We start from the raw sequence: 25,855 nt of genomic DNA, 5'->3' as shown, positions 1-25,855 counted from the left end.
GCTTTTGTTAGTGTCAGAAACAGAGCTGGTAATTGTGGTTGTCGTTGCTGCCGGGTTAGTTTGCGGCAAGACAATAGTAGGCAGTAGAGAAAGCAGCATTCAGAGCAGCCATGGATTTGAAGTCGTTGCGCAAACCGAAATCGTTGGAGCTTGCAAGAGAGTTGGGCTTGGATGTCTCAGACAAACTCTGAAAACCAAAACTGCTATGGGCTATTCTTGAGTTGGAAGCTGAGGATGGCGAGCTGTCGGAATGCCTTGAGACCATTGAGGAGAGGGAGAAGGCAAAAAGACAGGAGCGCGAACTTAGAGAACAGAAAGAGAAAGATGAGCGTGAACGTAAACAGATAGAACGAGAGCAAAAAGAGAAAGATGAGCCTGAACGTAAAGAACAGAGAGAGAAAGATGAGCGTGAACGTAAAGAAAAGATAGAACGAGAGCAACAAGAGAAAGAAAGAGAGCGCGACCATCAACACGCTTTGGAAATGAAGCGTCTCGAGTTAGAGATGGAACGCGCTCGTAATGGAAGTCAGGCACACAGTGCAGGAGAACGAGTATTGTTCAAAATGACTGACCTAATGCGGCCGTTTAAGCTTGGAGAGGACATTGGTTTGTTCCTAGTTAACTTTGAAGGAACGTGCGAGAAGCAGGGGTTCTCTCGGGAAACGTGGCCACAGCGCTTGCTCATTTTGTTACCCGGCGAGGCGGCCGATGTAGTCGCTCGCTTGAATAAAGAGGAGGCAGAGGATTTCGACCAAGTGAAATGGAGTCTGCTAAAAAAGTACAGGCTGTCCGCGGAGGCATTCCGTCGGAAGTTTCGAGAAAATGAGAAAGGCAAAAGTGAGTCATATACAGAGTTTGCCTACAGGCTAATGTCAAACATGCAGGAGTGGCTCAAAGAAGAGAAAGCGTTTGGTGACCACGAGAAAGTTCTGCAGTGTTTCGGGCTAGAACAGTTTTATAGTCGGTTACCTGAGAACGTGCGCTACTGAGTCTTGGATAGGCCAGACGTTAGTACGGTGGCTAGAGCCGCTGAGCTAGCCGAAGAGCTTGTGACGCGTCGGGCTCGCGGAACTAAGGACGGTCAAAAGGGTGAATTTGGCTCCAAGTTTGAGAGGCCGAAGTTCACGCCCATGAGAGCAAAGGGGGACACACGTAGTGCGGACGCGAGTGAAAGCAGTCCGACCGAACGTAAGGAGACGGCGGCAGCCGAAGCCGAACGCAGAAAGCGGTTCGAGGCGAGGCAAGCTCGCGTGTGTTATACGTGCCAGAAGCCGGGTCACTTTTCGGCGCAGTGTCCGGAAACAAAAACAAAAGTCGTGTTTTTGTCATTATGCAGCACTGACGAGAACATGAAGCTTCTCGAACCTTACATGCGAGACCTCCTCGTGAACGGGAAAGAGTGCCGAGTGCTTCGCGATTCCGCTGCTACGAGGGATGTAGTTCACCCCTCTTACGTAGAACCCGATATGTTCACGGGCGAGTGCGCATGGATCAAGCAAGCCGTGGAAGCTCATAGCGTGTGTCTGCCCGTAGCAAAAGTGCTTATTGAAGGTCCTTTCGGAGCACTTGAGACGGAGGCGGCAGTGTCATCTATGCTGCCCCCCCAGTACCCGTACCTATTTTCGAACAGGTCCGATCACCTCCTGCGCGAGAAGGGGCTTTTGTTTGGTGAGGCTAGCGTTCAGGCCTTAACCAGATCGAAGGTTCGGGAGCTCGCTGCAAAGGCGGTAGTTGCGGGGCCGACGTTGTCGAACGATGAGAAAGGGTCAGAGGCGCAGCAAGCTGATATTCAGAGCACGCCCGAACTGAATAAAATTGAGCCTGTAGCGTTAAAGGCACCAGATACTGGAGAAGAAATTCCCGATGCGGGAAAGTTAGAAGAGCTATCTGCAGATTTGCTCATCGCGCCTACGTCAGAGGGACTTAATAGGTTGCTAAAAGTCAGCCGGTCGGCTTTGATAGCCGAGCAAAAGAAGGATGGCAGCCTAGAAAACATACGCTGCATTGTCAAGGAAGGTATCGCCAAGAAAAATGCTCGCTTTGTGGAAAGAGGTGGGGTCCTGTACCGGAAGTATCTAAACCGCAGGGGAGTGGAGTTCGATCAGCTGATCGTGCCTCAATGCTATCGTCAGGATCTGTTGCGCTTGTCGCATGGGGGTTCGTGGTCCGGACACCTAGGAGTTAAGAAAACTAAGGACCCTCTCTTTCAAGATTACCATTGGCCAGGGTGTTTTCGGGACGCAGACCACTTTGTGAAGACATGTGACACCTGTCAGCGGGTGGGCAAACCAGGGGACAAATCAAGGGCGCCGTTGAAGTTGGTACCTATCATTACGGAGCCTTATAGACGGCTCGTTATTGATACAGTGGGACCTCTGCCGGTAACATCCACGGGGTACAGACACATTTTGACTGTGATCTCCACAGCGACAAAGTTCCCTGAAGCAGTGCCGCCTAAAGAACTCAGCTCAGTTGAAATAGTCAATGCACTACTGTCCATATTTGCGCGAGTTGGTTTTCCTGCGGAAATCCAATCAGATCAGGCCACAGTGTTTACTAGCGCTTTGACTACAGCCTTTCTTGAAAGGTTCGGGGTAAAGCTGTTACACAGCTCAGTGTGCCACCCACAGTCAAATTCCCTTGAGAAGCTCCTCTCCGTCACGAAGCGCGTGTTGAGAGCCTTGTGGTTTGAACAACAAACTGACTGGGAGCTGTTTCTGCCTGGGGTGATGTTTGCATTGAGGACCGCGCCGCATGCGGCTACGGGGTTTTCGCCAGCTGAGGTAGTGTACGTTCGCTCGCTGCGATATCCGCTTCGCATGCTTCGAGACGGATCACTGCCCTCTCCAATGGCTGCAGACTATCTCTTTCACAAATGGCCGCCTCCTGCGCTGGAGCCTCGCTTTGCAACAACATTCCTTTGAGGTGCGTTACAAAAAGGGGAGTCTCAACGGTAACGCCGATGGCTTAAGTCGAAGCCCCTAACGTGGGAATCAGCCTCAAAATTGTTTGTTATTGATGTTTTTCTTCCTGAGGCAGGATTTTTAACATATTGCTTTTGTGTAGTGTTTCAAAGTGATGATGTGCTTTATAGTGCAATTTTCCAATTTGTGGATGCGTTCTGGATGCTGCTAGACTACTGTAAGGAACTAGGCAGTAGTAAAAAAGGGGAAAGAGCCTGGCATGGCTTAGTGAGGGTTGTGCTGTGCTTGCTGACTGAGCGGCAGAGTTTCGGCGTAGTTCTAACGCTTGCTGGGAACGAGAGAAAAATGACAACTCTTCCGAAGTCACTTTGCAGTGTCCTGTGTGAACCTGAACGTGAGAACGAGGCCTTCTCGGTGCGCTGCGCTCAAGAAACGCCGAGGGACGACCGACTTCGGTTATGAGCATCATCGAGCGACATCCCTCCGGACAGCGGATGCAGTCCCCTGACCATCGGGATCTCCTTCCCCCAGCCCGGCGGTCTGTTACGTTTCGCCTACGACGCGCGGTGTAGCCGGCGCGGATACAACGGACCCCGGGGCTTCCTTCAAAGCGGCGGACATTTTGGCCCGTTCGGAGCGGCCGCGACGCATCCCCGCCGAGCGCGTCCCGGCATGTTCAGTGCCACGTGTCTTTGTGTGTGCGTGTGTGTGTGTGTGCCCACGCTTGTCAAAGCGCGGCAGCCGCGGAGAGGAGCTCCCCAAGTGTGAAGCGAGGAGGTCTGACCAGCGCCGGCCCGGCTGATGCGTCACCTCCTTGTCCCAACGTGTCTCTCAGCGTGTCTGTGCCCCACCGGCACGTGACCTAGTCCCGTGACCTTCCCTCTTGCCCTCAACTACGAGAGTATAAGAGCAGCTGCCCCCGGACGCCAGGAGGGAGGCTCCGAATTCTTCCGTCGAGAAGCGCGCTCTCCCGTCTCTCCACTTCGGTCGACCTGACAGGCCGCTCTTTTGCGATGCTAGAATAAACAAGTTGTTCTGTTAGCAGTCGACTCATGCTTTGCCAGGACCTTCGGATGCTTCCAGTAGTGCCCCAGGCCGCCAGGCCAACGCTACCCTTGGGGCTTGCGACCCATTTGCAACAACTCTTCCAGCGGTGCGACTGCAATAACGGGTGTCAGCACTGAGGTTCCAACAACCGGTGCCATCGGTGGGATTCCAACAACAGGTATACATCACAGGGAGCGAACAGCTGCCATGTCGTTGCGCAATCGGAGATTTCTGTTTGGTCTTTCCACGTGTGTGGTGAATGATTTAGTTAGGATTGGTTATGAACTGTATGGGCATCTATGTGACTTCACTGAAGTGATTTCGACTGCCCAATAACTCGCTGGCTAGGCCGAAGGACCTTATGGTGAAGGCAGGCATGTACCCACGATATCTTTTTTGGGGGGAGGGGGGGGGGCGGGGGGAAGGGCAACCCAAGGTAACTTCTCCTGCAAATGAAGGGGGGGGGTACCTTTACTAGTACAAATGTCAATAATGCCCACCATTCGCTATAAAGACGCGTAAACCCGCAAAGGAAAAATGAAAAATTTAGAGCACGCTTAGGCTTCGCCTTTAAGGGCATTCGAAGACCCCTGACCCCTTTGCATGCTTCCTGGCAATTGCTGCGTATGTAACGGTAACGTTTACCGAGAAACGCTGGCGACAAACGCTGCGCACGAAGGCAAGCGTTCTGGTAGAAACCCGGCCTCTAGCGTGGGTCAATCTCCTGTTATTGTTTCACACTTTTACTATTTCAGTCTGTGAAGAGAGCTGACATAAAAGATATGGGCTGTCGGTGTTTTGTTTTCATTAGATTTGTTTGTGGGCTAAGTTTGTAAAGAATGAAATACAAGGTATGAGCAACCTTGACGGTAGATGAGCGGTTGGGTATGGCTGGTTCGGAACTTGGTTCGACTTTGTTTTTGTTTTGTTTTTTTTTGCCACAGCAACGTCCGACGCCGACGTCGGATTTTCTGCTACACGGGGCCCTTAACGCTATCGCGTTGAAAGGTGTGTCTCACAGGTACACCTGTGAGATACACCTCTCCTTTACTTGGCAAACAAGGAACCACATCACATGGGCTCGCGCAGAAAAGAAGCGCTGGAAGAACACTGCCAAGAACAAGCAAAGAAGCGAAAGTGTAAAAAAGATTTCTAGTGGCATTTTTGAATTGTATCTGGAAACATTGTAAAGAATTATATGTTTGCGGTTCAATCACTGGTTCTTTTCGATTCCTCGTTTACTGCAAAGGCCCTGACGAAGGCGACCAAGTTAAGTGCCAAAACCGACTCGTATTGTTATTTCGGAAGTTGCGTAACGATGCTTGGTCACCAGTCCCGTACAACGGCTTAGAGAGCAGGACGCTGCGGTTCTAGACGTACTGCGCCCACCGCGGAAGGTTAGAAAAACACCCACATAAGCACAACAGATAAGTGTCTTCGTCAGGCGGCTCGACTGATAACTGTAGAAGCGTCATTCAAAACACACGGAATCATTCTCCAGTTCTGGCAGCGTTTTCTCTACTTCCTTTTTAAATAAAAAGATGATCATCATTGTCATCATCAGCTTGGTTACGCCCACTGCTGGGCAAAGGCCTCTCCCATACTGCTCCTACTACCCCGGTTATGTGCTAATTGTGGCCATGTTGTCCCTGCAAACTTCTTAATCTCATCCGCCCACCTAACTTACTGCCGCCCCCCTGCTACGCTTCCCTTCTCTTGGAATCCAGTCCGTAACCCTTAATGACCATCGGTTATCTCCCCTCCTCATTACATGTCCTGCCCATGCCCATTTATTTTTCTTGATTTCAAATAATATGTCATTAACTCGCGTTTGTTCCCTCACCCAATCTGCTCTTTTCTTATCCCTTAACGTTACACCCATCAGTCTTCTCTCCATAGCTCGTTGCGTCGTCCTCAATTTAAGTAGAGCCCTCTTCGTAAGCCTCCAGGTTTCTCCATTGGGGTAGGCCGCCTAATTTCGGCCGTCCCCCCTATGTACATGCCTGGGTGAAGGTATGTTGAGGCAGCGCGATGGGACGAGGGGAAACGTACACAACAGCATTATAGCGCTGACAACTAAACTTACTTGTAAAAAAAAGAAAAAAAGGAAATGCCAGCTAAAAACAGTACCATCGAAAACAAAAAGAAAACTATCCTGTTTATCAGGTTTGTGCACAAAGCGGCATTGCTGCGGCTAGAGGAGTGTTTATCGAAAAATTATATGTCTGTTTTAGATAGGCCATATATGACACCATGGACGATGACTTATCCTAGACTTTTCTTATGGAGCACACCTTCACAAATGCTCTTTATGATTTAGGTTCTTGCATTCGCGAGGAACCTGGTACAAACACAGCGCAGTGCCTGCGTCTTTATTACAATGAGGCGCTGCATGGCTACCGTTTCAATATTTTGCATAGCGTGTGTGTTGTCTTGCTCTGTCGATAAACGTTGCGCGCTTTGTAGACTGTATATCACTCCACAGCCTTAAGAGGCTTTCTTTCATTCTTTTCCTATTCCTGATTTTTCACCCTATTCTTTATTGTTGCTTTACCTTCGTATATTTGTGGCCTGTCACCTAGTTATTTCTTTCGTTTTCACTTCTCTTCTACTTGCCTTCCATGTCTATGTTTCCATGCCCTTTGTCGTAGTGATTAGGCATGCATTGTGGCCCTCTGGGTGGCAGTTGCCAGCCTGCTTCCTCCCCATATCCCCCTCAGTTCTTTGTACATTTGTGTTGTCTTGGCATATTTTATTATTATTATTATTATTATTATTATTATTATTATTATTATTATTATTATTATTATTATTATTTCATAAACAACGGAAGTGAACATCGTAAAGTTAGTTTTGTGATTAGTTGAACAAAGTTGTTGCAATTGTTCATCGATACCCTTGCCATCGATTTCCATCGATTCTCATTGATGGAAATCTCATCGATCCACCTCGAGGGGGACGAAGCCCGAAACGAAGGGGAAGAAGCAAGAACAGACGACAGCAGCAAAGGTGAGCTGGTCAGACGTAGTGGCCAATCGCGAATCGGGAAGGTCCGGCAATACCAGTAACGATAGGGGCAGGTACGATCACATAGAGGAACGCGTGAAGGAATATCGAACGGAAAACCAGCTACTCACACAGGAGCTAGAAAAGGCAAAAAAACATAACAGCGAATCAGCCAAAAAAAAATTGACGAACTACAGAAAACACTTAATGAAATACTTACCAAAATGCAGACACAATCGTCGCCCCCGTCAGCCGCCTTCGCCTCCGTCTCCACCCCATCCACCGAAGCCATGGAGGAGGAAGTGGATGTGTTGGCAGATGTAGCACACCCACTGGGCGCCAAGCGCAAAATCCCGGAGACCAAGACCAACACGAACAGGTCCCTTCGGTACAGGAGGTCAAGAGACCCCGACCTAGCACAAAAAAAACTGACGTCCTTGAGGACATGCTCAACAAACTCTCTGACAAAATGGAGAAAATGTTCGAGATGCTGGCGGCGCGCATTAGTGACAGCGAGGCAGAGAGAAAGGCGCAGGCCCTAAAGCACGACAGGCGGCTCTCAGAGCTGGAGAAGAAGCTCTCGTAAAGATGGCGGGCACCAAAAAGGGAAGACTCGTCTTCTGGTAGTGGAACTGCCGCAGCTTCTCAAACAAAAAAAGCAACAATGACACAACACATTAAATTGACCGCAAAAAGACAAAAGCCCGACGTAATCATTCTCCAGGAAACATTCGACCACGCCAAAATTGCCGGGTACGCCACCCACAAACAACGCACAAAAGGGACGGGGAGGGACATAGTCGTGGCCACATTAGTCAAAAAAGGACTGGTCGCGATCCCGAGAATTATGAGAAAAATTACGGACATTAGCCACATCCTCATAGAAGTCGTGCCACGCAGCAAGAAGGAGAGTAGCACTTTCGTCCTGAACGTCTACAGCAGCCCGTCCAAAAAGGGCCTAACACACAATTTCGAAGATTTAATAAACGAAACTTTGACCATCGCCGGCGACAACAGGCTCGTCATCGAAGGGGACTTCAACGCTCCACACACGCAGTGGGAATATGGACACTCGTCCAAGAAGGGAAAAAATCTGCCCGACCTCATATAACAGGCCGGCCTAACCCTTCTCAACGAGCCGGCCTCACACACCATAGTGGGTGCGGGCCCCCATAGGGACACCACACCAGACCTAACGCTATGCAGGAGAGCCGGGAGAACTACCTGGGAAACACCTTCGAGGACCTGGGGAGCGATCACAGGATACTCAGCATAGCGCTAGGAGAGGCCCGCGTCACGAAGGGAATAAAACATAAGTTCCGGCGAGTAGACCGGGACAAATTCCGCAAAATTAGAGACGAAAAAGAACAGGGACCAGGGGCGTAGCCAGGGGGGGGGGGGGCTATGGGGCTTCAGCCCCCCCCCCCCGCCCCCGAAATTTTTTCGTGCTCTCATGCGCCGCCGACAAAACACCTCCCGGTGCCAGAAATCACGCCAGATTTTGTCTAGAATGTGCTTAATTCACGCTCGAAAAGACATTTTAACGCAAACATTGACAAATCCGGCTGGATTTCGCCGAAATGCCCACGCATCGGGACTCGCATATCGTAACGCAAGGAGCCCCACCGAGCACAAAATTCCAAGGGCGTTTTGATTGCGAGCGGGCTTGTCTCGGCATCTCGCGGAGGCCGCGGTATCTATGGAGCGCCTGGATTTCAATTCTGAAACTTTGTGGGTATAAAGTTCTCATAACATTTTGATGCAAAAGGTGCATTGACATTTCCAAAGTCGTGCTTTATATTTTCAATTCCGGAACTTTGTGGGTTTAATGCTGTTGTAAACATTTGACGCCAAAGGTGCATCGACTTTTCTAAAGTCGTACATCGGGCCATACAACGAGACAAGCCAAATCAACATACTATCAGACAAGTTGACAAAGCACGCAGCGAGGTCCGATGAGACAAAGCGTTGTGGTGGTTAATTTGTGCCATCAGGACACAGAAAAGAATATGAACATTTTTTTTTTCACCTGCGCCAAAGCATCCATGTCAATACACTAAAGCCACCATTTTATAAGTTCTTATTTATTTTTCTACCTAGACTTATTCTTATTTCTTACTTATTTATTCTTATTTATCTAGACTTATTTAAGTTCTAATTTATTTTCCTACCTTTCTTACTCAGTCAATCAATCAATCTACCTGGGTGGATCGGCAGCCTATGGGCTGCCAATCCAACCAGAGCGCATGCGTTTTTCTCGTGCTGCATCGACAACCGCGCGGCGCACTTGGATGGGCATTCGTTTTTCTCTGGCTCACTGCATTTTCACCTGGCAGAGTTTTGGACGCTTTCTGGCTAGCAGACGAAAAAAAGAAACAATGCATAGTCGCTCGCCGCGAGCACTGCGAGGACCCGACGGATTGCAACGCATTCGCTTGAGCGCAACCTCTCCGGAATATCTTGTCTCGCCGGTGTAGGATACCGAGCAGTATGCGTATAGTTTTCTGTGGACCAAGAGTCACACGTTTTCTTCGATATTCCTTCGGTAGCCATACTACGTGCCCAAAGTAGGCATTCGATTGTAGCCATCATGCTTTCTTTTGCGTTATTCTATTTCGCCGCCCCCCCCCCCCCCCCGCCCCACAAAAGAAAAAAAGAAGACATTGTTGCGGCGCAGCGAATTGTCGCATGGTGAAAGTTCGATTTTGTTACTTTTGCGGAAAGTAATGGGCCACGGGACGCTTCAGTTACCGGATACTATTATATTATGGCGATAGCAGCTATATGAAGACTCCAGGCGTATTCCTGCCGTTGCCCTCATGTTCCGTATAAATAAAGGCCAAGAGCGATAACATCGTGACCGCGCGCCGCATGCTCTATGTGCGAGTGAAAACGTGGGGAAGAGGGGAAGGGGTTAAGCCGACGATGGTGGCTCAGTCTTGTGTGCGCAAGGGAGAAAAGCGGGGAGGAAGCGCGCCGCCTTCTGTCGCACGCGATACATTTAGGGAGTGGAGGGAGGGGGGGGCGCGGTGATCTGTGAATCTGTGGTTGCGCAACCTGTATATTTGCCTTGTTTGATGCATTATATATAGTGGCTTTTTCTTAGGTGCGTAGATTTATTGGAGACTTATAAGTATATTTAAACATCTTGTTGCGAGGTTTTGTGTATATGCGCAGTGAACTTTGTTTCCAGTGACAATTTTTTGCCGTGTATCAAGCTGTATCTTCACATTTGTATATTCCATCGTATCTTCACATTTCTAATGTACGAAGGCGAGTCAAATGAAAGTGAGACAACCCGCGCCGCGCAATAATGGTCCGGTTCATTATTTTCGAGGCATGAGCGTAGCACATACGCATCTAGCTCATTTACAAGTGACATGCAGAGGTGAGGTTAAATGTTCTTTAATGTACTCATACACTGGGTTGAACATGATTGCGTGACATAATGGACACTCCAAAAGTTGAAAAGCTTGGTATCGTGAGGTTTTTGACAAATGAAGATGTTTCCCAAAAAGAAATTATTCGCCGTATGGCTGCCGTACGCGTGGAACATTGCGTTTAATTGGCCACTGTCAAGCGTTGTAGCAAACTGTTCAAAGAAGGACATGAAAGTTACAAAGACGATCCATGGCCGGGCCAAAGCCACCGTGCAATCACCCCCAACACAATTGAAAAGGCCGTGGTTGCTCAGCGGCTATGGTGTTGGGCTGCTGAGCACGAGGTCGCGGGATCGAATCCCGGTCACGGCGGCTGCATTTTGATGGAGGCGAAAACACCCGTGTACTTAGATTTAAGTGCACGTCAAAGAACCCCAGATGAGGGTGACGACTTTTTGTCTGCAATTGTGACCGGGGATGACTCATGGTGCCGCTACTACTAGCCTGAAACACTACGGCAAAGCTTACAGTGGAAACATTTGAATTCACCACTCCTAAGGAAAACAAAGGTCGTCATTCCTGCCGGAATACTGTTGACTTCTTTTTAGATCGTTAGGGGCCATTATTGATCGAATTGTCTAAACCTGGAGAGACTCTAAATCGTTTCAGATATTGTGGAAGGTCGGATCGGCTGCGTGTCGCAATCAAGAACAAACGACGTCAAAAATTGGGCATTGGGAACATCGTGCTTGACGACGTTGCCCGTTCCCACATCGCTGATGTGGTTAATACAAAACTGGCAAAGTTCAAATGGGAAATGCTGCAGCATCCCTCATGCAGCCCAGACCTGTTGCCTTGCGTCTTCCACATTTGGTAAAACTTGAAAAAAACTTCTCAGGGGAGCCAGATTCGTGTCGGAAGATGACGTGTATTCGTTTACATATTTTTGAGGCAGCAACCCAAGGAGTCCTATGAGACGGGAATTACGCGACTCGTTAGTAGGACAAGTGTCTAAATACTCACGGTGACTACCTTTAAATAAAGTACCCCGTTTGTCATATATTCGCATTGGCTCACTTTCATTTGACTCGCCCTCGTATATTTTGCAGAACTCCTGCTTTTTATATGTGCTCTCTGTTGTGACTATAATTTCGGAGCAATTATTCGCAATACACAACCGGTGATAGCTGCTCCTGCGCAATACATTCTAACAAAGGACAGCGTCATTGAGATTTTCCCCTGGTCGTTGCATATGTACGAAAATGTAAACAAGGTTGTTGAATGACAGATATATATATATATATATATATATATATATATATATATATATATATATATATATATATATATATATATATATTGTTCCCTCGACTAATTCTATAAGGAGGAGGCCGAGCTGCAAAGTGAGCCCCCCACGAACGAAATTTCTGGCTACGCCACTGACAGGGACCCATAAGAAACATAGAGGAATGGAACGGATAGCTGCTACGAGGCGTAGAAAAGGCCACGACCGAGATGGAGTGGGACGACCCGGAGGCTCGACGCGAACATGACGACGACGACAACGGTGGTGGTCACTCTCCGCGGATGGACAGCAGGCTCGCGCACCTCGTACAAGCCAAAAAATCCATCCAGAAACGGCTGCAAGGGCAAAAACACAATAGAAATCTAAGGCGCAAACTCGCGGAACTAAACAAGACCATCGAAGCACACAGCGCCCAGTTATGCAATCAGGATTGGGACGAGGTATGCGACGCCATGGACGGCAACATCAACACGGGCAAGACGTGGAAGATCCTCAAACACCTGCTCGACCCGTCGGGAACGAATACAGCGGCGAAAGCGGAAATGACCAAGCTCAGACACAAGTACAAAGGAAACATCCGTGAAATGGGTGATGAAATCGTCAAGCTCTATCTTGACAGACCTCCAGCCGTTGAACACCGGAACCACTTGGGCTCTCCCAACGAAGACCTCGACAGAGATTTCTCCCAGCAAGAAATCAAGGCGGTCCTGTAGACCATCAAGACCAAGTCGGCTCCGGGCGCCGACAAAGTGACCAACAAGATGCTCCGGAACCTGGACGACCAGGCAACGAGCCGCTTGACAGACTACATCAACGAGTGCTGGCGGAACGGCGGGATACCCGACGAAGGGAAGAGGTCCGACGTGATCCTCATCCCGAAGCCGGGTAAACCCTTAGAAATACAGAACATGCGGCCAATCTCTCTCACTTCCTGCGTTGGTAAAGTGATGGAGCACGCTTGCCTGAGTAGAGTTAACGGCTTCCTGGAGTCAAACGACCTGTACCACAGCAACACGATTGGCTTCAGAAGAGGGCTCTCTACACAAGACACCATGATACAACTAAAGGAGCAAGTCATAGATACCACGGGGCGGGGCTTGAGGGCAATACTTGGACTTGATCTAAAGAAGGCCTTCGACAGGGTCAAGCACACGGCCATACTCGACAGAATCGTGCAACTCGACCTGGGCGAACGAACGTATAATTTTATCCGAAATTTCCTTACGGGAAGAACAGCCAGAATCAGACTGGACGAGGAGGAGAGTATCCAGGTGGACATGAGCAGCGCTGGCACGCCGCAAGGGTCCGTCGTGTCACCGATGCTCTTCAACCTCGTCATGATCGGACTTTCGGAAAAACTGGACCGAATAGAAGGCATTAATCACACCGTTTATGCAGACGACATTACGATTTGGACCACGAAAGACGCAAGCGAGGGCGATATGGAGAACAGACTTCAAGGGGCGGTGGAGGCAATCGAAAATCATCTAGGGGGCACCGGACTTGAATGCTCGCCGGAAAAATCAGAACTGCTGCTCTACCGCCCCAGGAGGTTCGGCAAACCGTCCAGAGACGTAGCGGAACTACACAAAAGGGGAATCAGATTAACCACGAGGAAAGGCACGGAGATACCCATGGTCCAAAAGATTAGAATCCTGGGTCTCTGGATCGAAGCCAGGGGAACAATCACGGAAACTATAACACACCTGGAAAAGAAAGTCACGGCCGCCATTCGGCTAATACAGAGAGTCTCCAACAACATGAGGGGCTTAAAAGAAAGAAACGTCGTACGGCTCGTTCAGGCCTTCGCGATCAGCCACGTCGCGTACGTGGCGGCATTCGTCCACTAGAACAAGGCCGAGAAAGACAGGATCGACGCGCTCATTAGAAAAGCATACAGAACAGCACTGGGTCTCCCCCAATACACAAGAAACGAAAGGTTACTACAACTCGGGGTGCATAACACGCTGGAGGACATCGCAGAAGCAATTCGAAAGACTTTCCGGAACCAAGGCGGGCAGAGAAATCATGGAAAAGATCGGCATAAACTACCATGGAATGAACGGCCCCAAGATGCAGATTCACCCAGACGTCCGAGCCGCAATTAACACGGAAAATATCCCGAAGAACATGCACCCCGTGCACAATGTCGAGAGAAGAAAATGCCGCACGAAAACGATTCTCAAAAACCACGGCGCGCGAGAGGGAGTGCTCTTCGTAGACGCCGCGCTGTACCCCCGAAACAGGGGCGACAATGGTGGTATCGGCGCTGACAAAGGTAACTCCCTCTTCGCAATGGCGGTCGTATGCACGAAAGGAAGGGCCGTGACTGCAGGCTCTGTAAGGACTAGATCGTCGGAGGCAGCGGAAGAAACGGCAATCGCATTGGCTATAATCAGCAGTCGGCAACAATACAGAACAATAATCAGCGACTCCAAGACGGCTATTAGGAATTTCACAAAGGGCTGGGTCTCCACCGAGGCGGCCAATATCCTGAATCACAGAGCAGAAGACTTTAAGAACGGCACAATTACACCCAAATACCTCAAATGGATCCCGGCACATATGGGAGAAGTTACCATGAATGCCACTCCCAACCTCAACGAGAAGGCCCACCGAGTCGCGCGAAAACTAACCCACCGCGGCACGGACAGTGGCGGCCCAACACCCCGCAACCCCCGAGGAAAGGGGAAGGACTGCGGCAGAGGCGATGGAGAAGACGGAGGAGGCGACTGCGACAAAGAAGCGATAAAAGACAACAGGGACAGACTGGTCACGTACCACGACATACTGACAAACTACACGAAACACAGAGAAGCATACCCACAACCCCACAAACAACTCGACAGGTCTCAAGAAACAGATTGGAGAAGATTGCAAACCAGAAAGTTCTGAAACCCAGTACACTTAAACAGAATAAATTCAACACAATATCCAGACGCAAGCTGCAAGCTCTGCAAACACGAACACGCAGACATGCCACACATCTCGTGGAAGTGCACACAGATCAGTTCAGTATACGTAGAGGCAAGATAGGACCGGGCCTTCTCGAGGAGTGGTGGCTAAGCGCTCTTACTAGCTCAGAACTACACGACCAATTATGGGCTGTCCAGCGGGCCCGGGCAGCGGTGGAAAGGCTATGCCTCACCGCACACAATGCCCGGGCGGCCTGAGCCCGGGCTCCTCGCAGGTCCTTTTTCCATTGAAGTTTTTTTCCGTCCGTCGATTCTCATTCCCGCGCATTTTGAAGCATGAAACAGCGAGTGTACCGTTTTATTGCACGCGTTTTTTCTTCGCCGTCGTGACGGAGTCGGCTGCAGCCTAATTTTTTGTAACGGGGAACATTGCAGGAGCGATACCTGTTGCGCTGCCGTCTTTTCTTCGGAACAACTTGCATTGCAGTTCATAACAATGATGACAATTTCCTGACGCTGCAGACTGGACATGGCTGGACACCGTTGACAGCGCGCAGGCTAGTTGTTCTTTAGCGTCGGGCTGGACCGGACTTTTGACGCAAGCAGAAAGGCGGTGCGCGCACAGCTGTAGCTTATTTACATTTTTTTTTTCTCTGGAGCAGATTCTAACAAAGCCTGATAGTATAGGCCTATCAACCAAGGTGGGCGGTTATTGGCGAGGGGCCCTTACGAACGAAATTTTTTTTAATGCCCGCGGCGGGATGAAGGCGTCTTCTCCATTTACCCCTGTCTTGTGAACGCTAATTTCTTATTTCATGACACCACCTAACTTTCTTATCCCCTTGGAATAACCACTGTAAGAAAGTTTACACCCTTGAGGGCATTTTCTTGTCACACTGGTAACATCCTTACCGTTAGGGCCTTAAATATTTTATAGAGGACTAACGGAGATCTAACTAGACGTGCGATGACAGAAGACGTAGTTGAAAACTACGTAATCATTCTGACATCCTTGGTCGCCCAGAAATATGCGACAAGAGAATTTCACAGGGAGAGATATTAAACTCTCCTGTGGGTATTTCTGTGCGCGTAAGGCTGTCAGAATTATTACATACTTTTTAACTACGTATTTTGTCATCGCACGTCTAGTCAGAGCTCCATTGTTGTCGTCTACAAAATTTTGTAAGGCCCTACGGGTAAGGGTGTTTACCAGTGCGACAAGAAAACACTCTTAATGGTGTAAATATTTTTAAAGTGACCCATTCTAATAATAACCTCCGTTATGCACGTTACGTGACCTGGTCAACACCGGTAGTCAACCGGTGTTGTTAACGTCAACTAATATATCGGGTATATATCCGGTTTGCTCTCTAATCCACACCGATGCCTTCCTGTCTCTTTTATCTTAACCGAAGAGTTTTACCTTGGCGTTTAACTTAACTTTACGAACATAACTTAGCTTACGTATCCTTAAATTGGCACGCTTAGGCCTCCGTGGCCCCAACCCACGGGCCGCCCTGCTTCCAGCTTCGATCCCCCCCGCTGCCCCTTGGGTGCCCCGGAGATCCTGTGCCGCCTGCTTTATTATAGCCTCAGGTGCTCTCCTGACGCCTGCTTTTGGCGGCTACACGTGCCCTCCTGGAGTGTCCGCGCAGTAACGGCGTGCAGCCCATTGACCGCAGAAAGTCCACCTGGCGAGGCGGCCCCTCACAGTGGGAGCACGTGTCATCGACACATGCGACACACGTGTACACCAGACATCTGTGTCCCATACGCGTGTCTGGCACGAGCTTTGTGGCGCTGCAGCTAGTGGTCGCCCCGAGTTGTATTTGTTCAATGGCAATTCGGTTATGGTGCATTCATTTTACATATCAGTGAGCAAACTTTGCCTGTTCAATAGAGATAATAATTCGCTTTATCCGGTTTCTTACACTCACGTTTGACTGTGTTCACTAGTTCTCGTCGCATTTGAACCACCTGTCGAGAATAATTGACGTCTAGTTAATGAATGTACATAACAACCCTTATAAAAATGAACGTTAACATTCTTTATAACTCCTACCAACTTTCTATTTACTTTATTGACAGTCTATTTACATTTACATTCTAGTAACATTTGTTCATACACAGTCAAAAGACTTCCTTCTTACTTTTGTATAAAGAATATTTTCAATACACCGTTAACAGACTTTCTTCTTACTTTTGTATAAAGAATATTTTCAATACACTGTAAACAGACTTTCTTCTTACTTTTGTATAAAGAATGTTTTAAATACACCGTTAAAAGGCTTCCTTCTTACTTTTGTATAAAGAATATTTTCAATACACTGTTAACAGACTTTCTTCTTACATTTGTATAAAGAATGTTTTAAATACACCGTTAAAAGACTTCCTTCTTACTTTTGTATAAAGAATATTTTCAATACACTGTTAACACATTTTCTTCTTACTTTTGTATAGAGAAGGTTTTAAATACACCGTTAATAGACTTCCTTCTTATTTTTGTATAAAGAATATCTTTAATACACCGTAAAAGACTTCCTTCTTACTTTTGCACATAGAATATTTTAAGGTCCCCATCAACATGTATTTTTCTAGCTTTTGTCTCTATAACCAATTTAGTAGTGCGTCACAAGGCCCGTTACTTTTGTGTAAAGAATGTTTTACTATACGTCATCGAACTGTATTTTTTTGTTTGAAGGACATGTATCCTCAGTAAGTCCACAGCTCGTACTGTTTGCCGAAAAATATTTAGAATGGGAAGTAACTTGAGAGTTTTTGATAAATTTTTCTAACACACATTAATGCCTACATATGACATACTCAGGAGTCAAGCTCTTTGTTTTAAATCATAGTCCCAATCCAAGTCGGTAGCGAATTGTTGACGGAGTGCTACTAAAATGTTTAAAGAAATATCTTCGTAAACTGTTAGAACTAATCTTTCTATAGGTTCTACTGGACTACGTGAGCGTGCGGTGACGTCAGCCCACTCCGAGAAAATTTGCTTGCGCTACACCACCTGACCGGTGTGATAGCGGACTACTGTGCAGGCCGCGCACCAGTTGCAGAGCTTTATCCCGACCTTCGGGCTGGTTAATTAAAGGCCGATTTACGCTTGAGCCGTGACGCGTGCGGTCGTGCAGAAAACTGTACATTTCGCCCACTGGTTCACAAATTATGGCATACACTGGGCTCGCACATGCAGTGTAAACCGAAATGTCTGTACCAGTCTACGAAATGTGCAAATTTTCACCCGACCACACGCGTGCGGGCAGGCGGGTGGTGTGGCTTGGGGCTGGAGCACAAATCTGCCCTTACCACACACTGCTATTGTAATGCTACCAATTAGTTTTGCAACGAGATAATCAGGTCAGTGCATTCTGCGATATAAATAGTACGCCCTAAGCTCGAACGTGTCAGCATAGTAGTGTCAAGATATTAGTTAAAAAGAATAAAAAGAGCCGAAACTCAGGGTAACACGGCGCTGGAACGTTGCCGCTCAAATGTCCAAAAGGCTGCAAAATACAGCTGCTGCTGAGTGAGAGCGAGTATTGACCTGAGAAGCGCACAGTTCGAATAGAAAGAAAAGCTGAACTCTGTGCAAGTAACACCTTTCTGTGCAAAAGTAATTAAATTACCCTTACTGTACAAAAAATGTAGCTTTCTACGCGTTCCTATTCGCACGCTTTCGTCCCTGCCTCCTACTGACGGCTGCTGTTTCGGCTTAAAGAGGGGCTTTTGTTCCGCGGCGGTCAAGGCGAAGCAGGTGGATGGCAAGAATGTAGCATGCCTCTCCCGCGCATGCGCAAAAATTTGACAGTTGGCCGAGTCAAGGCAAAGAGGGTGACTATCGCAATCGCCATCAGTTCCTTTGCGACGCCGGCATGGTACGGTCGAGCGATGTAGGTGCTTCGTGGCGTATTGACGACTTGCGGGAAAACGAGCGCCGTCTATAGTACATCACCAAAAGCTGCAGCGCTTTGGCTGCGAGGCTATCTGTGTGGAAAACTCGAACTGTTCAGCGAGCAGTGCCATTTGCGTTATGGACGCGCTTTCCTCGTGTAGGCTTGCAAAATGATTGAAGAAGACCCAGTATCGCTCGCATTTTCGGTGAACGGATGGACCACAGACCTGTCGTAGTGTACAATAAGTAGCGAGTGTTTGGTGTTACTTAAACTCAGTTACGCACTCTGTGCGTCAAGCTCATCGTGGATGGGCCCTCAAAGAAGAAGGGTAGTGCGGGCGGCGTGCAAACCATCTATGCGACCAGATGCGTACACCGTGTCTGCATGGTACCGTCGAGCCTCGGGCAACATCGCTGCAGCACATTGTGAATGTGTTGCAAGGTAAGAAACTTTTTACTCAGCTGTTTATTGAAAATGCAATATAGCCGAACTGAACCGTTGGGACTTGCCGAATAGCTATCATTTGCAAAGCTCCGAAAATCAGCTAACTCTGATGCAAAGCACAACCTTCCCTGTCGCAATATTTGTTACTTTTCAAACTTTCTGGGCATCAGCTTGCCCCAGCTACACTTCATTCCTCCGTCGCCACTGCTGAAGCGGTTATCGCCATGCAGGAAACTAAGTACGGTTTCGGGGAGGCGTTGACCTTTTTCGATGACTCAGGGACAGTTACAATGACTCTGAAATGCTTTGCGCGCAGGAGAGTATCCTGTTTTTGGCACATACATGCATGTTAATGCGGCTTCTCTCTCTCTGATTCTCTATACTATTGAACAGCGCGGCAGTAGCGTGGGAGGCTCACGCTTGCACTAACATCGGTTATTTCCGGGGTTCTAAGCCGCTTACATGACATGATCGATGGTCGTGCGATATGTAATAAAAGTCCAGGAGGCTGCTCGGTTGTCAAAGCACTTGGCTCTTCCGTGGTTAAACGGCCGTTATATGGTGCGCGGTCGACGGTCGCGCAATGTGATTAAATAAATAAAAAAAAACGGGAGGACCATATGATTCTCGGGAGCCCCGACTTCGTACGGTTTGTGCACTATGCTTGAGTATGTTAAAGCGCACCGGAAGAAAACGATACGATGCGATGGTAGATCGCACTCAACAATATTTTTAGGTACTATAAATACTTGTTACTTTTCAGGTTGAGGGAGACGTGCCAGCACGTTGCCGGCCTCTTACCGTTGCCGACAAGGGGGCTGTGCGTTGGAAAACAAGCCGTCATGCACGGACTTGCCATGCAAGTGGATTGTTCCTTCAGAAGGTTTGTATCATTCCATACGTGGCAGTAATTAACTTACTGTAATCCAATTACACCAATTTAATTACTTCTCTTGGTTATTTGTAATGTAATTCATTACTTTTCTGGTCTAGTAATTTATTAACCTAATTAACTTTTTGTGAGTAATTTGGGAGCGAGAATATTTAATTGCTGCCTAAATTGCTTCTATATCGAGGGTGCACTCCAGCTCTTTGTGGTGTTGGCAAAGATTTGATCTCTTGTTTGCCGGGTTGGGCATATTGAATACAGGATCGAGCAACGTCAAAAGCCTGGGCCAGTAAGGCAATGAAGTTGAAAACGTACGGGCGTGTCCAACTGCTTTCAACAGGGGTGTGTTCAACTGCTAAGCTGGATTTGAGAAAAGGGAAATATAGATAGCTTCTGGCGCTTGATGAGGACCCAGACGTACCGACAAGCGATTTAACAACTTTTTAGCTGTACCCAAAACTAAAAAAGTTTTGCACCATACACAATACAGGGTTGCTCCTAAAACAATATCAGTAGAACGGCTATTTGGCCGTGCAAAGGGCACCCTGTCTTCAAAGCAAGGCAAATATTTAGGCGCTGAATCTGGAACTCAGCTACCCCTGCGATGAAGTAAATTGAGAAATACAAGATGGCTGTAGGAGCTGCATACAGTTTTTTCTGAATATGAAGAGTAATAAGTAATTAAAAAGTAATTGCAATTACCTTCTGAAGGTAATTGTAATATGTCATTGCTCTTTGCGATCATTAATTGGTAATGTAATTTAATTACATTGTCACAACATTCAGGATAGTAATTAGTAATGTACTTTAATTACTTCTTTGAAGTAATTTTGCTATGCATGTATTATTCTGCAAATTTATTTGCTAAATACTTCCTTTAGTTAAGCTTCTGGGTCATGGTTCTTGAAACTGTGATAATCACTGCACACTTGCATGCTCAACTTGCTACTGGTGCATGTATAACGATAAAACCCTTTGGCGAAAAGCAGTGCATGATTATGGGGCCTGCTTGTTGTCTCTATTTATACCCAAAAAGTGCATCAAAAAAACTCTGAAATGCTCAATTTTTCATTTTAGCAAGGAAACCAGCAGCAAAACGTCCACTGCAGGAAATTCCTTTCCATAGGAACGTTATCAACAAGCCACCATGTCCAAAACGGCTACGCGATTACAACCCGAGCCAGAAGGTGACTTCTGATGCTGATATTTCCAAGCTGAAGGCAAGCCTTGTGACTGCGTGCCCAACACTGCATGCAGTGCGATACATGTGCCCCCGCGAAACTCAGCTGGTCACGAAAGCAGCCGCAAATGTACATTTGGAAATTGGTGACGAGGAAGATCTGTGGGACAGTCACGCCACAGAAGTTGTGGCTCTTCACTACGGGTCTTTGAAGGCGACATCAAGTGAGGAAAGACAGCGCATATGCACCCGCACACTTGGACAAGCCAACAACAAGAATTGGTTTGCTGAAAGAACAGGCCGCTTGACATCATCATTATTTAAGAGAATATGTCACGTCGTGAAACCAGAGGGTTTGCTGGGGACCCAAATTACCCAAATGACAAAGCAATGTCAGAAGTAATGGCATATGGGCGGACGCATGAAGACTGTGCAGTGCAGTCTTATGTGCTGCTGATGAAAGCCCGAGTCTACACTGTTGAAGTGAAAAACACAGGGTTGCACGTGCACACTGTAAGATAGGGAGACTGGAGGTAGCAAGGTGGACTAGCTTAATTTGAAGAAAATGCAGCAGCTGTGCACACACAATGATAAACGCAATGCTACGAATTAATAGAGCAGAGTAGCTCAGAAAACAATTTGAGGTTTATAGTATCCTAGCTAAAATGAAAGAGTGCACATACTGCGAAGGAAACAGCAAAATCATGTGTTTTTGTGATGCTGTATTACTGTTGCTTGTGCACCGTGGTGATACGCTGATTAAAAAATCTAGGATTTCACAAGCCATTTGAATGTGTCAGCTGATGTGTGCTCTGTATATGTCACAGGATGTTTTATGTGCATGTCTTAGGGCAGCACAATGACAATATTCCTTGGTGCCATATGTGTGCCTTCTCTGAACAGAGTGAAAATAAAACAACTTGAATTTTACACTGTTTTCATCAATTTATTTCCTCATAAAACAGTAAAATCGCAACACAGTAGTAGCAGCAAAGAAAGAAAAACAGCAGTTTGTGCACTGAAACTGTTTTCTGTGCTTATACAATGAGGATAGCAATAGGGGCTTGTTGGTACGGCATATCTTATTTTGTTATAGCGCAAGCTTGACAAGGACAAAAGAAGGCACATCTGACACACACAGTGCTGTGTGTGTCAGATGTGCCTTCTTTTGTTCTTGTCAAGCTTGCGCTATAACAAAATAAGATGTGCTTATACAGCCACTTCATCTTTTATGAGTGGATTCCTAAAATTGCTGAGGAAGCAGCACACTTGAAACACGTGGTCAGCAATATCAATCATGGAAATTGGGAATGGCCGGTCAAGTAGACGAAAACTTTTCACGCGTGCAATAGCCCGTTCGACATGGACTCTTGCACGGGCAATGCACCGCGTTTCATGGACTGCAGCTGGTGGCATCTGTTTTTGATGACGCTGATGGAATGGTGGTCGGTACACAGTCACTCCGGGTGGTATGTAGGGGAAGGTGAAACCTTTGTCCACCATGACTGCATCTCCTTCTACTAACTCGTCGAGCAATCCACTGCTTTCCAGGATCGTCGTGTCTGACACTGACCCACCCCAAAGGCGGGAAACAAACGCTATGTATCCATCAGGAGTGCACCCCACAAGCACCTTGTATGTGTTGAAATGTTTGTATGCTGAAAATGTTTGCCTTTGGGCACTTAGCGACGATGGTCGCTGAATTCTCACTTCAGTTGCATCAAGAACCAATCTTGTGTCCGCAAAGTCACGAAAAGCAGGTATGGTTGCAAGGCTTCCCGAGAAGGTAGCGTAGTAAGTTTTTTTAGCTCTCGTTGCAGCAGATTCACCCATGTGGTGAAAATGCGGCTAACCTGGCTTTCACATATTAGGAAGTTGCGTGCTAGCTCTACACCACCTATTCCTCTTCTCAGCCTAAGCAATGTCATAAAGAACTCATTTTCCAATTCACTATCTTTTCGATGGCCACGGAGGTTCTTTCCGCCTTTCTGGTTCGAACCCCAGTATGCCATTTCACTAGCAAGGGGGTTTAGGTAGTCCAGTAAGCTTTGGAAAACTCCAATGTTTGGAAGTCCAACGTAATGCATGCATTTGCTTGGATCACGCAGTATTTTTACTGTGAGAAGTCTTGACTCTACCCTTTCAAGCTTGTTTTCAAGCCTTAGGTTTCTGTTCTGAAGCTGGATAGCAAGTTTCTGCAGTTCACCGAGAGTGCGCTCCATGCGTCTCACGTTGCCACAACTGCACTGTTGACAACTGCATTCTGGCAGCGGTGCCTGCAATGGCTTGGTATCTGCAAATGATGGCAAAAGGAAAGAAACTGTCACTTTCACTCGGGTAGCAGAGGTGCTGTGATAGAACATATTGGTTGCCTGCTGACAACCACTGTTTCCATAGTTGTACTGCATACGGCACAGGAATCTTAAGAGTGTCATACCGCGGTGGTCACATATCGATGGAGGCAAAATGCAAGGGTCCCGTGTATTGTGCTTTGTCGGTGCACGTTAAAGAACCCCAGGTGGTCAAAATTTCCAGAGCGCTCCACTACGGTGTCCCTCATGGATTGAGTCGATTTGGGACGTTAAACCGCACGAAACCAATCTAATGTTGACCTATAATAACCCATGCTCACTCCGCTCCGGTTAGAAAATAATCACGGACCCAGCTTTGTTTCAAAGCCAAGCATAACGCTTGCCAAGGTCCACTAAAGAAAAAAAACGGGACTAAAGTGCTGAAAGTGCAGTTTCATGCCAGTGATTTTTGCAGTGAGATATGGAAAGGAATTATAGGTGTAATGTTAAGAGACAAGAAAAGAACAGGAGGGGTCGGGGAACAAATCCGTGTTGATGACGGCTTGGTTGAAACCAAGAAGGCAATATAGCCGACGGGCATTAAGAGTAACGGACTCATTCCAAGGCATGGCAAGCATAACAGGGGACGTCGAATGTTAGGTGAGTGGATGAGATTAAGAAGGTTGCCGGGATAAGGCTGCAGCTAGCACACGATCAGGTTATTGGAGAAATATGGGAGAGGCCTTTGCCCAGCAGTCGGCGCAGTTAGGCTGATGATGATCTTTGATGGTGTATTTCTGTATTATTCGCAGTAAACTCTTGTTGATGTCGAAAATAAAGTGCAGTGTTATATAATGCTGAGACAAATTCCAGGGAGGATTAAAGTAAACTCAGCACAGGAAACATTAATGTCAGGTTACGAGTCATAATACCTATGCTAGATATACCTAAATGTCTTTACACTGACGTGGTATAGTGAGCGAATACCTTTAGTGGTTTCCCCTTGAGCCGGTGATGGGGATGTAGGCTGTTGCGTGGTGGTTAGTAGCTCCGGCTGGGCTGCAGATGTATTTTCATTCATGCCAGCACCTTCAGGATGAAGTGAAAGAATACCAAAACATTTCCATAACTTGTCGAAGTCACTACAGGAAGAACCTTTACAACCTTATAGGCTTTTTTGCTATGTGCTCTTAGTAACTATAATGCTAACGCTGAGCATACCATGACAGCCTTTTGCTGTTTCGGTCTAATGTATATGTACCTTTACTGGCCTTCCCTTGGTTCAACGAAGGGGCTGTAGGTTGCTGTGTGGCAGGGAGCTGACTTGCTGTGTTCTTGCTACCTTGCTGCTTTGTAGAAACAGCGCCTGTAATGAAGTTTCATGATGGTTAGAGAAAATCAGCTAAGCCTTTAGAAAAAGTGTACAAAAAAGCAGGTTAAGCATGCACAGACAAACAAACGAGAAACCACAATGCCAGGTGCCTCTAAAAATTCAAAGACCATGATCCACATTGTCATCACCGTTGTGAACAAACACAAAGCTGTGTTAAAAGTACACACTCAGTGCTCACCGCCTTGCAGCGGTTCAGACCAAATACAGCATGCACATCCCTATCACAAGCTACATGCTACTTAAATGCTCCCGTCGAAAAGCTCTAACACTTGTTAGTGCGATAAGGGGTACTAATCCGCCACGGTAGCTCAATGGTTAAGGTAAGTCTGCCGTAGTCCGAAAGACAAGCGCTCAATCACGACATGAACAGGCGCGTTGCCATGAAGATGAAACAACGCGCGTCCAAGTGTTCGAAAAGAGGACACGTCAAAAACGCTTTAAACCACCACTCCTCACTACAGTATTTCCCATACTCGATAGGTTGCTCCAGGACGTTGAGCGCGAAAACGAAAAAGTGGTAACTTGCAAGGTCGCTTCTGAAGTCCAACGCAGCACTTCACGCTCACTCGATTAGCGTAAAATGTCCGCGAAGCGCATAGCAAAACAATAATTTCGAGCTGTACGTTTTCATTTTTAACAGGTCTGCAGTTCTTTAATTTCGCTAATCTCGTTACTTCTCCATTTAAACGTATTGTTGCAGCGTTCCGCGCGGCTTCTGAAACTCGCCGCGCTCAGTCGCGCGTATGCGGTTGCTAGCTCACATCAATCCCTATTTCAACCTATAAAAACGGAACAAGTACATACGAACTGAAACCTTGCATTCACCTTGGTTTTTCAGCCAACGGCTGTGCCGATCCGCACCAGCCTGGCCCAGAGTTCTCTTGCAGCAGAACATATTTGGCACGTAGTCGGGATGATTCTTAAAAGTATACGGCCGCCCTGGAATTTTTCAAAATATTAGCAAAACCAGCAAAGCTGTCATAACTGCAGAAACCAGTGCAAAAGGACACGGCTGAGAAATGCGACATGGACACACGACCCGGATACGCGGAGCATCCGTACGGGTGGTCATGCCAGATCGCTTTTCACCTTATCGATTCTGTTTACGCTGGCTAGAAGCATAGTAAACTACCTAGCTCAACAGCATGCATTGCTCAAAACTCTTCGCATGTCTA

The 25,855-nt window shown here is 47.4% G+C and overlaps 1 pseudogene; it reads right to left on the bottom strand.

Moving 5' to 3' along the window:
• Nucleotides 1-22,178: 22,178 nt before the first annotated feature.
• LOC135901529 (uncharacterized) lies at nucleotides 22,179-25,620 on the bottom strand (annotated as a pseudogene).
• Between the last annotated feature and the right edge of the window lie 235 nt (nucleotides 25,621-25,855).

This window comes from Dermacentor albipictus, unplaced genomic scaffold (assembly GCF_038994185.2).
Source record: "Dermacentor albipictus isolate Rhodes 1998 colony unplaced genomic scaffold, USDA_Dalb.pri_finalv2 scaffold_12, whole genome shotgun sequence".
Taxonomy (NCBI): Eukaryota; Metazoa; Arthropoda; class Arachnida; order Ixodida; family Ixodidae; genus Dermacentor; species Dermacentor albipictus.
This window is presented reverse-complemented; position numbering and strand designations above follow the sequence as displayed.